Raw genomic sequence first — 13,680 nt, 5'->3', positions numbered from 1 at the left:
TGAGAACTTGGAGTTGTACTAGGGCTTGATATCCCTTAAACACCTATTTTGCATACTAAAGTGTGTGGGTTATGCATTCAATAAAAAGTCCAATATGAGCATTTCTATTGAGATTTTCACAGTGATGAACCTGATAAAACATAGAAACAATTCTGAAATCCTACTCATTCCCACATAAACAGAATGTGTATAGTTTGGTATGATTTTAGTACAGGATTAGTTACAATTCTATTGCTGTTTAATGAAGATTTATTCAATTATTTTAGTCTCATAGGGACACTTCATAAACACACCATATATTTACATTGATTCAATGAGCAGAATACAGTAAATCTTGATCCAATACATAATAAATTAAATTAAGTGAAGGCTGGCAGAGGTTCATTTTAGTCCCTATAAGTATCCATTATAAATAAATACGGCTGTCTATAGTAACCAAATCATTCCATCCAGTATGATTAATGTCTCTGAGGTACACCAGGAATATAAACGCAATATTTTTCATGAGCTATGTCAGCTTTAATAAGCTGTTTGACTTCCAGTTTCTCACTTGATGACCTTGGTTTTCTCAACAGATTCACTTCAGAAACTATTGTTTGGGGGAAACCTTCTTTGACACAACTTTTTGATGAAGATGACATCTATATCAACAACAACTTGTATTTATATAATGCTTTTAATGTAACAAAACAACCCAAGGTGCTTCACAGGAATGTTAGGAGGCAAAATTGGACACCAAGTCACATAACGCAATATTAAGGCAGATGGCCAAAAGCTTCATCAAAGAGGTAGGTTTTAAGGAGCATCTTAAAGGAGCTAAAAAGAAGTAGGAAGTTGGGGAGGTTTGGAGATGGAAATCCAAAGCTTAGGACCTGCGCAGCTGAAGGCACAGTCACCAATTTTAGAGCGAATAAAATTGGGGATGCTCTGGAGGCTTAGATGACCACAGATATCTTGAAGGGTTGTGCAGCTGGAAGAGATTACAGAGGGAGGGGTGAGGCCATGGAAGGATTTGAAAACAAGGATGAAGGTATCAAAACTGAAGCACTACATGACCGAGAGCTAATGTAGGTCAGCGAGCACTGGGGTGATGGGCGAGCGGGTCTTGCTACAAGTAAGGACACATGCAGTGGTGGTTTGGATAGCCTCAAGTTTATGGAGGGTAGAATGTGGGAGGGAGGATGGCCAGGGAGAGTGAAGTCTAGAGCTAACAAAGGCATGGATTCAGATTTCAGCAGTAGATGAGCTGAGGCTGGGATGAAGTCAGGCAACATCACAGAGGTGTAAATAAATGACCTTGGTGATGGCGTGGATATGTGGTCAGAAGGTCATCTTTGGGTCAAATATGGGACCAAGGTTGGTTCAGTGCCAGACAGTTGCCAGGGAAAAGGATGGGGTCGGTAGCTAGGGAATGGAGCTTGGAGAATTGACTGTAGGCAATGGGCAGAATCATCCCAAATTTACACTAAGTGCAGTAGTGGGCCAGAGAAAGGACATTTTACTCGCTGGCTGCAATAATGGGGTTTTCATGCCATCTCATCCCAATCCTGTCTCATTAATCATACATTCCCGGGAAACATGCCTCTGTGGGTGGGTGGCCTCTGATTAGCCCACCACGCCGCCCACCTTGCCACTTCCTCACACTGGGCGCCATATTTAAAGTGCAGCCTCGCACACAACTCTCAGTGCTTCCAGCCCAGGACTGCTGCACAGAAGACATGGCCCCGAAAGGCAAGAGCGCAGCCCCTCAATGCAGTGACGCATCCATGGGACATCATGTGGACACCGTTGGAGCCCAACGTGATGTTCTCTACCCCCACTCTGCCCTCAGAAGGCCCATCAGTGTCACCACTCCAGCTTGGGAGGTGGTGGTAATGGTGGTCAGTGCCAATGCTGTACAGAAGAAATTTGCCAACCAATGCAGAAAGAGGATGAATGATCTCATCTGTGTCGCCAGGGTGAGGAAAACATCTCATCACTCTAAACTCACCAACCCACAAGCCCATCACACATTCACTGGCATCTCACTCACTGCCAGCTCAAGGGACATCACCACTCACTCTCTCATACGCACCCTCACATCTCCATCCGGCCTCATTTCTTCTGGAGACTGCCCCTCCACTTTCACCATCTTAAGGCCACTTGCACAGATCAACTTGTGCCCCTACACACACCCTGGGATACCCCCTTACCCAGTTATGCCCTTGCCCTGCAGACTCTTCCCTTGCCTTAGGCCACCTCTCCCCCTTCCTCAAGCAAGCCATAGCCCTGCAGCCGTTGTAAAGCCACCCCCGCCTTATGGCTGGTCTCGTAAGTAGAGACCTGCTCGTGAGCCCCCTAAAAGTGATGTAGTGCTGCCTGCGAAGCCTGGCGCTGATGACCGCGAGTGCTGCCTGAAGCAAGGTAGGTAAACAAACCTCGAAGTCCTGAGTGAAGTGCAGCTCGCCAGGTGCACATCGCTTGTATTCAGTTGTGAAACACGGTGTGTAATCACGCCGACGTGCCTGGATGGTCCAGTGTGGGGGGATGATTCCAGCGAGCTGGGCTTATAATGATATGCAGATGTATTACAATGAAATTCCCGATGTGCAGCGGCTGTAAACGCGGCCCGCCATTGACGGGCAAAGCAGATGATTGCAAACTGGTTTCACGAAATTGCGAAACCAATTTTTGGCCTTCCCACCATATTGTCCACTCACAACAGCCTTGATACCCGATGTCAGCAGGCACAGAAAATTCTGCCCAATGGATTTGGTCTCCCAATGTTTAATTGAAAGAAATTTCTGCTTATCCTCTACAGGGACTCAGACAAGCAGTCAGATAATTTAGCGAGAGTGGAGGAGTCTAGAGCGGCAGTGGTGAGGTAAAGCTGGGAGTTGTCAGCGTACATGTGAAAATTAGCATTGCATTTTCTGATAATTTTGCCAAGGGTTAGTACATAGATGCGAACCAAGGATGGTTCCTCCTTCTCTACCAGAGGTAAAGGTGTCGGAGTGGGAAGAGAAACTATTGTAAATGATACACTGGCTGTAATTAGATAAATAAGAATAGAAGCAGGTGAGAGCAGCCCTGCCCAGCTGAACGATAGTGGAAAGATGCTGGAGAAGAGTGGTGTCGTTAAATTTGTCAAAAGCTGCAGTCAAGTCAAGAGGAGTGAGGAGGATACTTTATCTTTGTCACAGTGTCACTGGATGTCATTTGTGATTTTGATAAGGTCCATTTTGGTTCTGTGGCATGGGTGGAAACCTATTCGGAGAGATTCAAACATGGAGTTCTGAGAAAGATGGGGCTGGATTTTATGGCCTCTGCTGGGCGTGCTTTCAGTGGGGGGGGCTTGTAAAATATGTTGGGTGGCTAGCCCACTGCCTTCCCACTCACCCTTAAACTAATCCCATAATATGGGGTAGGTAATGTGCCAACTAGCCTGCCCACCCTTAGGCCTATTGCGGTCCTTAAGTGGCCAATTATTGCCCACTTAATGCCCTCAATCTGCCTCCACTGCAATAACATGCTGGGCATTGGAAGGCCATCTTTATGCGCTTCTCTCAGGGCGCTCTGGAAGAGGGCACCAGCTCCTCCACTCCCCTGCCAGTGGCAGCTGCATCTGATGATGAGGCAACGACTGAGGAGTGCCCAGCCTTGGGGTTGGATGCACTCTCCCAGGCGGGGCCTACTCAGCCTCCGGTGGCCAGAGGACGACCGCCAGGGTCATCAGGGCCACCAGGGTCATCAGGGCCACCAGGGCAGCAGAGTCAGCAGGCTGCCTGCAATGCCACTGACAGTGAGGGGGTGAGAGTGGGAAGGCTGTTTTTTTCACAAATTCGGTGAAAAGGCGAGAAGGGGGTTATGTTCTTTGTGGAGGGGGGGGAGCCCTGTGTGCATCAGGGGCACCTACCCCAAGATGTTATCCTCCCCCTTTGTGCCTCCCTGTCTGGCCTCCAAAACCAATTGCCCCTCATACTCCCCCCCTCGCTAGGGTTCCCAAATCTTCCCCAAGCCTGGGACTTACCTGGGTCTGGTGTCTATCTTCAATCTTCATGGGACAGCTTGCAATCCCAGCAGCACCCACTGTTGGATTCTGCTGCTGCTGGGACTGCAAGAGCTGTCAGCCAATCAGATTGGATAGCAGTTCTCAATGGCAGGGCTTCCTTTCCAATGATGGTCAGAAGTCCAATCCCCGGGCTCTTTAGGCCACCTGCAGGGTGTTATTGTTGCAAGGCAGCCTTTTCTAAAATTGGTCGGTTTCCAACAGATTTTTTCTCCTGATCCCCCATCAGCCTCCCATAAAATTTAACCCATGGGCACGGATTTGGTAGATGACAACATGTCCAAGGATTTTCAAGAGGAAAGGAAGTTCGAAGATAGGGCCAGCAGTGTGCAAGATGGTGGGATCGAGGGTTTTTTTTTTGAGGAGGGGGCAATAATGGCAGAGGAACTGCGCACAAAGAGAGAACATTAACAATGTCAGATAGCATGGGAACCAGGAAGGGAAGTTAGATGGTCAGTAGTTTGGCGGGAATTTGGTTGAGGGTGGAGGAGATGGGTCTCACAGACAAGATCGGAGAGGCAGGGCAGAAGGAGAGATAGGAGGGAAACTCAAAAATGATATGAGCTCAGGACTTGAGCTATAAGAAGCTTTAGAGGAAGTTTGGCCCAGAGGGAGGGAGGGATGCAGCAGAGGCAGCTGATTAAATGATCTCAGCCTTAGTGCCAAGGAAATCCATGAGCTCCTCATACTTATTGTTGGATGGGACAGTGAAGGAGGAGGGAGAGAGGGGTTTATGAAGACAGTGTGCAGGAGAAGACAAAAGAAGAACACAAGAGAATTATGGCTGTACTCACTGATCATGGCCGAAATTTTACCCCTGGGTTGCGTCTGACGTTGGCGCAGCTGGAAGCGGATGTAAAACCTGCTCCCGGCTGAGTTCATGCTATGGATCCTACACCGAGTGGCCAATTAAGGCCCGCCCAGCATGAAATGTGCCCGCTGGATGTGTTTTCCGTGTGCGGGGGTCAGAATGTGTTGGACTCCAGGTCCAATGGGGAGCCGGCAGGGTGTTCAAAAAACGGAAGAGGCAGCTCCCGGAAGGCTGCCAGGAGTTGTGGGGGAGGCTGAGGGAGTTGTCTGGAAGCTGTTCAAGAAGATTCCTAGTGAGCAGACATGGCCTCAGCACCCGGTGGTCATGGAAGGTGGGAGGTCAAGTTGGGTGGGACCTCTGCTCCCTGTTTCTTAGATGATTGCCTGGGAGTGGGTTCATCAATTGGGATTATTATTATTATTGTTAATAATCCCAGTTGATTCATCCCAGATTCACCAGGATGTTGCCTGAGCTGGAGCGTTTCAGCTATGAAGAGAGATTGGATAGGCTAGAGTTGTTTTCCTTGGAACAGAGAAGGCTGAGGGGGGGACCTGATAGAGGTATACAAAATTATGAGGGGCATAGATAGATTAGATAGGAAGAAACTTTTCCCCTTAGCGGAGGTGTCAATGACCAGGGGCATAGATTTAAGGTAAGGGGCAGGAGGTTTAGAGGGGATTTGACGAGAAGTTTTTAACCCAGAGGGTGGGGGGTATCTGGAACTCACTGCCTGAAAGGGTGGTAGAGGCGGGAACCCTCACAACATTTAAGAAGTATTTAGATGAACACTTGAAATGCCATAGCATGCAAAGCTATGGGCCAAATGCTGGAAAATGGGATTAGAGTAGATGGGGGTTGATGACCGGCACAGATAAGATGAGCCTCGTTCCATGCTGTAAATTCTATGACACTATGACACTTTGAGTGCTGGTCGAGGAGGTCAGTGCCAAGTGGCATATCTTAATGCCCAGGGATGGCAAGAGAAGGCCTGGGCAGAGGTCACAGCTCAGGTCAGTGGGCATGATGTGGTGTGCCACATATGGCTTCAGTGCCGCAAAAGGTTCAATGATCTGCTGTGGTCAGCAAGGGCAAGTGCAGAAATAGCATGGACCTGTGCTGAGAGCTTTAGTCGGGTGCCTGTTGCTCAGATTGTTTAGGGGTCTAATAGTGTGTATGCCAACTGGCACTTAAGTATGCCCTGTCAAGGCTGGGAGGTCAGCACAACTGGTCTCAGTGCATTGCAGGGTGAGAAGTGCCACAGTGACACGGCCCGCCTAATGTCCGGTGGGAGGGTGGGTGGGAACCAGGAAAGGATCTTCAGGAAGTCTGGGCTATAATGAGTCTGTTTTTCCCTGTCAGGAGAAGAGGAGTCATAACGCCACGGAGCGCTGCGGAACGGGTGGAAGAGTGCTGAATCTGTGTATCCTAACGAAGCACGAGAGCGATGCACTGGAGCTGGAATGCCCCCGCCCAGCTCGATCCTCCGGTCACGGTGAGGCAGGGGTCTCAGATGAAGGTAAGAGTGCAGGTGACAGATGCATTTGCATTGGGTACTGGAAACATAACAGGCTCCTCTCATCAGAAACTGAACTGTCGTAGGCGGAGAGCCCAGTGAAGCTCCAATGCAGCAGGTCTCCACTGTCTCCTCAGCCTGCCTAGCATACATACTGACTATGATGATTGAATGTACTGATCTTTTGCCTTCCTCCCGCAGACGCACCATTCAAGGAGCTCGCCGGCGACCCTGAGGACCCCCCATTGAGCTCCGAGGAAAACAGCACACTGCACCATCGTCACACTGTCTCTCTGAACCAGGCACCAACGCAGATACTCGCATGTCAGTGGGTATTAGGTATTCAGCTCTGCAGCTAATGCACAGTGGTGAAAGCACATCACACTCACATGAGGAGCTGGCAGAGGCAAAGAGGTGCTAGGGAGCTGACAGTGGGAGCACTGCTAGAGATCAGGCCCATGCTGAGTCCAAGGCAGATGACGAGCTTCTGGAGTCATCCATTAGGCGATAGATGCAGGTTGTTCAGTGGGATGTGTGGGGAGAACTGGCAGAGATCCATGAGGGTCTGCGTGCCTTGGTCTCCGTTGTGGAGGAGTCCATGCGGAGCATGAGTTCTGCATTGACCCTTAACATCGAGCCTCCTCCATTGAGAGAATGGCGGCTCTCATGGACAGGCAGCTTCAGGACCAGACCCTGGGGTTCCTGGGGTTGCACTCAGACCTGCACGGCCTCACACAGGCTGTGACCTCAGGAAGTCACTGCCAGTGTGAGAGATGGATGAAGCACCTAGTCTCCCTGCTAGGTCTCCGTCCATCCATGGTAAGCAGGGAGATGCAAACGCACCCCACGCTGGCAGACGAGCTGCTTGTCATCTCTATGGGCTTCTCTCAGGGCGCTCTGGTTGAGGGCACTAGCTCCTCCGCCTCCCTGCCAGTGGCAGCTGCATCTGATGATGCCGCGATGACTGAGGAGTGCCCAGCCCTGGGGCTGGATGCATCCTCCCAGGTGGAGCCCGCTCAGGGTCTAGCAGCCAGACGACGACCGCCAAGGTCATCAGGGTCACCAGGACAGCAGAGTCAGCAAGCTGCCTCCAACGCCACTGATAGTGAGGGTGGGCAGCAGTGGGGGCACCAAGACGCAGACATAGCTTGAAGGCACATAGAGCAGAGCAGGGGCGTGCCATGTGTGACATTTTTTGCGCTAATTACTTGACTCTTGTGTTAGAGACGGACACTTTGTTTGTTCTTTGTATGTTTATGTGAACTAACATTTATTTAACTTAAATGGGCTGAATTGGCTGGATGTTATGAATAGGTGCCAGATGTAGCACAGGCTTGAAAAAGTATGGTGTTGTGTGGTACTGGCGTACTGAGTGGGTTCTCAGTTATTGATTGTTAGCAAAGGAGACAGTGCCATTGGCTTGATGAGGCATTGATGATTTAGATGCCAAGCTGAAGTTTTACTGGATCAAAGTTTCCCTGATGTCCCTGCCTCTATGAAGGTTCCTGTCCTCTGCCTTGAGGTCCTCACCCTGCGCCTCCCCAGGCTCTTCCTCTGAGCCATCACTTCAGTCTTCCTCCCTGGCCTGTGGCACTGCCTCACTTTCCTCAGCCTCCAGTGGGTCCCACGTGCCAGAGCCAGGTTGTGCAGGGTGCAGCATGTGACGACTATGAGGGAGAAACGCTCTGGAGGATACTGCAATGCTCCCCAATTGGTCCAGGCATCTGAAGCGCATCTTCAGCAGCCCGATGGTCCTCTCCACCAGCGGCCTTGGGGAGGCATTACTCCTGTTGTATCTCTCCTTGGCCTCAGTTCTGGGGTGACAGAGTGGAGTCATCAGCCACCTCTTCAAGGGATTGCCCTTGCTACCCAGAAGCCATCCATCCATTCATGCAGGAGCCACGAACAGCCTTGGTACCTATGAGTGATGCAAGATGTAAGTATCATGTGAGCTCCCAGGGTAATGGGCACAACTTGGAGAATCTGTGTCCTGTCTGAACATTCATTGAGTGGATCCCCTTTCTGTCTATGAAAGCTCCAGGCTCACCCCCTGTCGCCTTGATGGTCATGTGAGTGCAATCTATTATACCCTGGACGTGGGGGAACCCAGCCATCGCAGTGAAACCTCATGCTCTCTCTGCCTGGCTCGCCTCACCTGTCTGGATGAACAGTGCAGACGTGTCTAAAGATAGCATCAGTCACAAGCTTGATGCAATTGTGTGCAGCTGATTGAGAAACGCTGCACAGATCCCCCACTGACCCCTGAAAAGAACCAGAAGCATGGAAGTTGAGGGCCACTGTAACCTTCAAAGCCACCAGCCTGGGGTGTCCATCCATGCAGTTGGGGGCAATTTCTGGACCTATCATGTGACATATAGCTGTCACTCTGTCCCTGGAGAGGTGGAGTCTCCTGCTGCACTGGTCCTCGGACATCTGGAGGTAGTTGGAGCACTGCCTGAACACTCTAGATGCTGGGTGGTGGTGTCTTCAACATGCCCTCCTGCCTTGTCCTTCCTGCTGGCCCTGCACCAACTGAGCCCATGCCTCTCCTCTTAAAGGTCTGGCCTTGGGGTGCTGCCCATGCCCACCTGGCCTCCTCTCCCTCCTGCCCCTCTCTTCCTCTTCAGAGGAGGCTCTACCAGGGGAATACACTAGCCCCATTCGATGGGATGCAGAGGAGCAGTGCATTGAAAATGAAGGAGCGCTGTGCTGCAACACTCAGGGGAACCTTCCAGGGAAGATGAGGAGCTGAGATGCTGAAAGGCGGGCTTGACAATCAAATGAGATGGAAATAAACTCTGGGCAACTCTGTACTCACACAGCAACAAACTGGCAATGACAGAGAAAGTGCTGCTGCTCCAGGGGCCTTTAATCCCACCCATGGATGAGGAAATGGTTAAAATGTGAATTCTGCCCACCCGTTTTGCCTGTGCGATGAGCTAAAAACTGCACGGTCAACATAAAATCGCGGTCAATAGGCTATTTAATGACCTTAATTGGCCCTTTAATTGTTGAAGGGCACTGCTCCGTCTCCCACGCACACCCACTGACCTCAATATTGCACACACGCGCGATGACATCGCGATGCACGCCGACGTCTTTTCACACAATTTTATGTGCATTCGGGTGGGGCACGTGCACGACCTCGGAATGCAAGATTCAGGTTCATCTTTCTATAACAGTTTCAAGTGTTGAGCTGATTTGAAGAGATCCTTATCCTTGGAAATGTACTGCTGTGTGGCATTACCATAGTGCTAAATGGGATAGATTTTGAACAGATCTAGCAAAGCAAAACTAGCCATCCACTAGGCACTGTGGGCCATCAGCAGCAGCAGCAGAATTGTACTCAACCACAATCTGTAACTTCATGGCCTGGCATATCCCCCACTCTACCATTGCCGTGAAGTCAGGGGATCAACCCTGATTCAATGAAGAATGCATGCCAAGAGTAGCACCAGGCATACCTAAGAATGAGGTGCCAACCTGGTGAAGCGGCAATGTGCATGCCAAACAGTGGAAGTAAAATGCAATAGACAGAGTTGTGAATGGTGGTGGACAATTAAACAACTCACTGGAGGAGGAGGTTCCACAAATATCCCCATCCTCAATGATGGGGGAGCCCAGCACATCAGTGCAAAAGACAAGGCAGAAGCATTTGCAACAATCTTCAGCCTGACGTGCCAAGTGGATGATCCATCTCGGCCTCCTCCTGAGGTTCCAAGCATCACAGATGCCAGTCTTCAGCCAATTTGATTCACTCACATGATATCAAGATATGGTTGAAGGCACTGGATACTGCAAAAATTATGGGCCCTGACAATATTCCAGCAATAGCACTGAAGACTTGTGCTCCAGAACTGGCTGCGCCCAAAGCCAAGCTGTACAGTACAGCTACAACACTGGCATCAACCCGGCTATGTGGAAAATTGCCCAGGAATATCCTATCTACAAAAGCAGGACAAGTCCATCCTGGCCAATTACCACCCCATTAGTCTACTCTCGATCATCAGCAAAGTGATGGAAGGTGTTGTCGACAGTGCTATCAAGTGGTACTTACACAGCAATACCCTGCTCACTAACGCTCAGTTTGAGTTCTGCCAGGGCCACTCAGCTCCTGACCTCATTACAGCTTTAGTCCAAACATGGACAAAAGAGCTGAAATTCAGAGATGAGGTGAGAGTGACTGCCCTTGACCGCAAGGCAGCATTTGAGGCATCGAAGAGCCCTAGCAAAACTAAAGTCAGTGAGAATCAGGGGCAAAACTCTCCACTGGTTGGAGTCACACCCAGCACAAAGGAAGATGGTTGTTGTTGTTGGAGGTCAATCATCTCAGTCCCAAGACGTCACTGTAGGAGTTTCTCAGGGTAGTGTCCTCGGCCCAATCACCTTCAGCTAGCCTTTCCTGCAACATAAGTTCATAAGTGGGAATGTTTGATGATGATTGCACAATGTTCTGCATCATTTGTGGCTCTTCAGGTACTGAAGCAGTCCACGTCAATCTACAAGACATCAACAACATTCAGGCTTAGGCTGATAAGTGAGTGGCAAGTAACATTCGTGCCATGCAAGTGCCAGGCAATGACCATCTCCTGCTTGATTGGCACCCTGTCCGCCACAATAAATATTCACTCCCTCCACCACTGACGCACAGTGGCAGCTATGTGTACCATCTACATGATGCATTGCAGCATCTCGCCAAGGCTCCTTCAACAGCACTTTCAAAACCCATGAGCTCTACCACCTTGAAGGACAAGGGCAGCAAGTGCATGTCATCAACACCAACTGCAAGTTCTCCTCCAAGCCACACACCGTTCTGATTTTGGAACTATATCGCCGTTCTTTCATTGTCACTGGGTCAAAATCCTGAAACTCACTCCCTAACACCACATGGACTGCAGCAGTTCAGAAAGCAGCTCACCACCACCTTCTCAAGGGCAATTAGGGATGGACCTAAAAAATACTGGCCTAGCCAGCTATGCCCACCTCCTGTGAATGAATAAATAAAAAAAAACTAACATGCATACCCAAAATAGTATTTTTATCCTTAAGGGTTTTTTCTTGTTTTTGAATTTTAGTAATGTATAAAACAACAGCTTACATTTATATAGCATTTTTAACATGGTAACATGTCCCAAAGTGTTTCACGGGAACATTATCAATCAAAATTGGATATTGACTGCGAAGGAAATATAACCAAAAGCTTAATCAAAGGGGTAGATCCTAGGGAGGGGAGAGGTTGAGAGATTTGGGAAGGGAATTCCAGAGATTTGGGCACAGGCAGCTGAAGGCTGTTGTTGTCAATATGGGCCATTTCCTTGATTTACAGCAGGTGGCACCATGAAAATCAAGAGCATATATAGGCCAGACATTTCAAATCAAAATTTGTATTAGATATGTAAACTTGGTGCTGTACATGTATCAGGGGTCTCACAGATATTGACAATCCTTTCCACACAGAGTTTTAATTATTTTCCAAAAGTGTATTCATTTCAGTTTATTATTGCAGTTTCCACTAATACTTAAATTTAGTTTGTTCCCAATAATTGAACCTTGGCAACACAGTTTTACTGACCTCTGACTCCAACATGCTTAATGAGCTGATAGCTCACATTAACATTCTGTTGGTGTTTAAAACATTCCCTGGCCTATTAATTAGGCTGTTGGTAGTTATAAACTCACCAGCAACATTATTTTGAATTTTCAACTGAATAACTAATTGCTAAAATAAGACTAAAAACTGATATAATCATCTTGGGCGGGATTTTCCGACCCTTCCTGCCGACGGAATCTCCTGGTCCCATCGAAATGAATAGAAGTTTGAATGGCCTCTGTATTCGCCGTAGGGGTACCCACTGCAAGAGGGGCCTGGAAAATTCCAGCCCTAATGTCTATTTAATATTGGCCTAGAGCCTCCGATCTCTGGGGGTGGGGTCTGCGGGGTTTGTACCCCAGAGGTACCCCAGAAGAACTGCTGGGGCACCCTGCGGAAATCCCTACACAAGGACTGCACAGCAATTTCCCGGGAAGCTCAAACTTCCACGGAGCAATTACCCTGCACTAGGAAACACTCGATACTCCGGTTTAAACTGGAGGCTTATGTAGGGGGTGGTGGTGTGTATGTCAGCTTCATCTCTGACTTCTGAGCGGTTCGAATCGCTCCCACTCCCTGGGTTCTAGACCTTGGACTTATTTGGGGGTTGTGACAAAGTGCAGCAGACAACTGGTTTTTGTGCAAGAAAAACTGAGTTTATTGAAGTCACAAATGAATTTATAACATTAGCATTACACTGAGATTATACAGACCTACAAAGTACACTTAGTTAAAAATGGGGTACACACGGCATAACGAGGGAAAATCACACTACTAATCTCCTTACCCTTGCCCCACCCCCAAAACCTAACTAAATTGAACTAGGAGAGGTCAGGGATCATGCTCACCAACCAGGGTTCTTTGACAGTTCGAAATCCAGCCAGGTAAGCCGGTTGCAGTTTTGGGGTATGTTCTTTGTGTCCTCTGGGGCCTGCTGTCCCCACGTGGTCCTGGTCTGTGGAATCTGCGAAGGTTCTTCAGTTGGGTGGAGGGCGCGGTTGTGGGTGGTCGATCTTCGTGGAGGGCTGCGGTTGTGGCCTTGTTGTCTTCAGTTGAGCCTGCCACCCCATGCCCCTTGCCGTGATGTTGCCTGCAGGCCTGCAAACCTCCAGATCTCCTCCCTGCTTGGCTCAGCTCCCTGCTTAAACTCGGCTTCAACTGTTCCCAACTGCTCACTGACCTGTGTCAGCTTTCAAAACTGCTCACCCTTCTGTGTCTCCAAAAAACTGCTCACTTCAGATCTGCTGGCCCAGTTATACTGTTTTTTTTTCAAATTTCTTATCTCAATCCAAATTAAGGTTAGTTCTTTGTTTGATTTTGGTGGGCTTCCCCAGGTGATTGTTGTCTCGTTGTTTTTAATGGGCTTGCATGATGTTTATCATTGTCTTCCTGCCCCTGTAACTAGTTTTGAACTGAAAGCCATTTGTATATGTGGAGTATTGAGGGTTCGCATAATTGCATTGATTGTCGTCTTCCTGCCTTAGTAGCTAGTAGCGATTATCTATGCAAGATTTTGATGGGCTTTAGTTTAAGTCTTTCTCTGGGTTGATTTCTTTAAAGGGAAGAATGCATGTTCTGTCTCCTCTCGTTGTCTGGTTTCAGGTAAAAGTCCAAAAGTCATAGCCTTGTTGATGATATGAGAAATGTGGGAATTTTGAGAACCCTTTACTTTGCATGGTTCTGACTCGCTTGGCAGAATAGCTACCCAGGAACAGTTG

This window comes from Cetorhinus maximus, chromosome 14 (assembly GCF_964194155.1).
Source record: "Cetorhinus maximus chromosome 14, sCetMax3.hap1.1, whole genome shotgun sequence".
Classification (NCBI taxonomy): domain Eukaryota; kingdom Metazoa; phylum Chordata; class Chondrichthyes; order Lamniformes; family Cetorhinidae; genus Cetorhinus; species Cetorhinus maximus.
The sequence above is the reverse complement of the archived record's forward strand: the minus strand, read 5'-3'. Positions refer to the sequence as shown.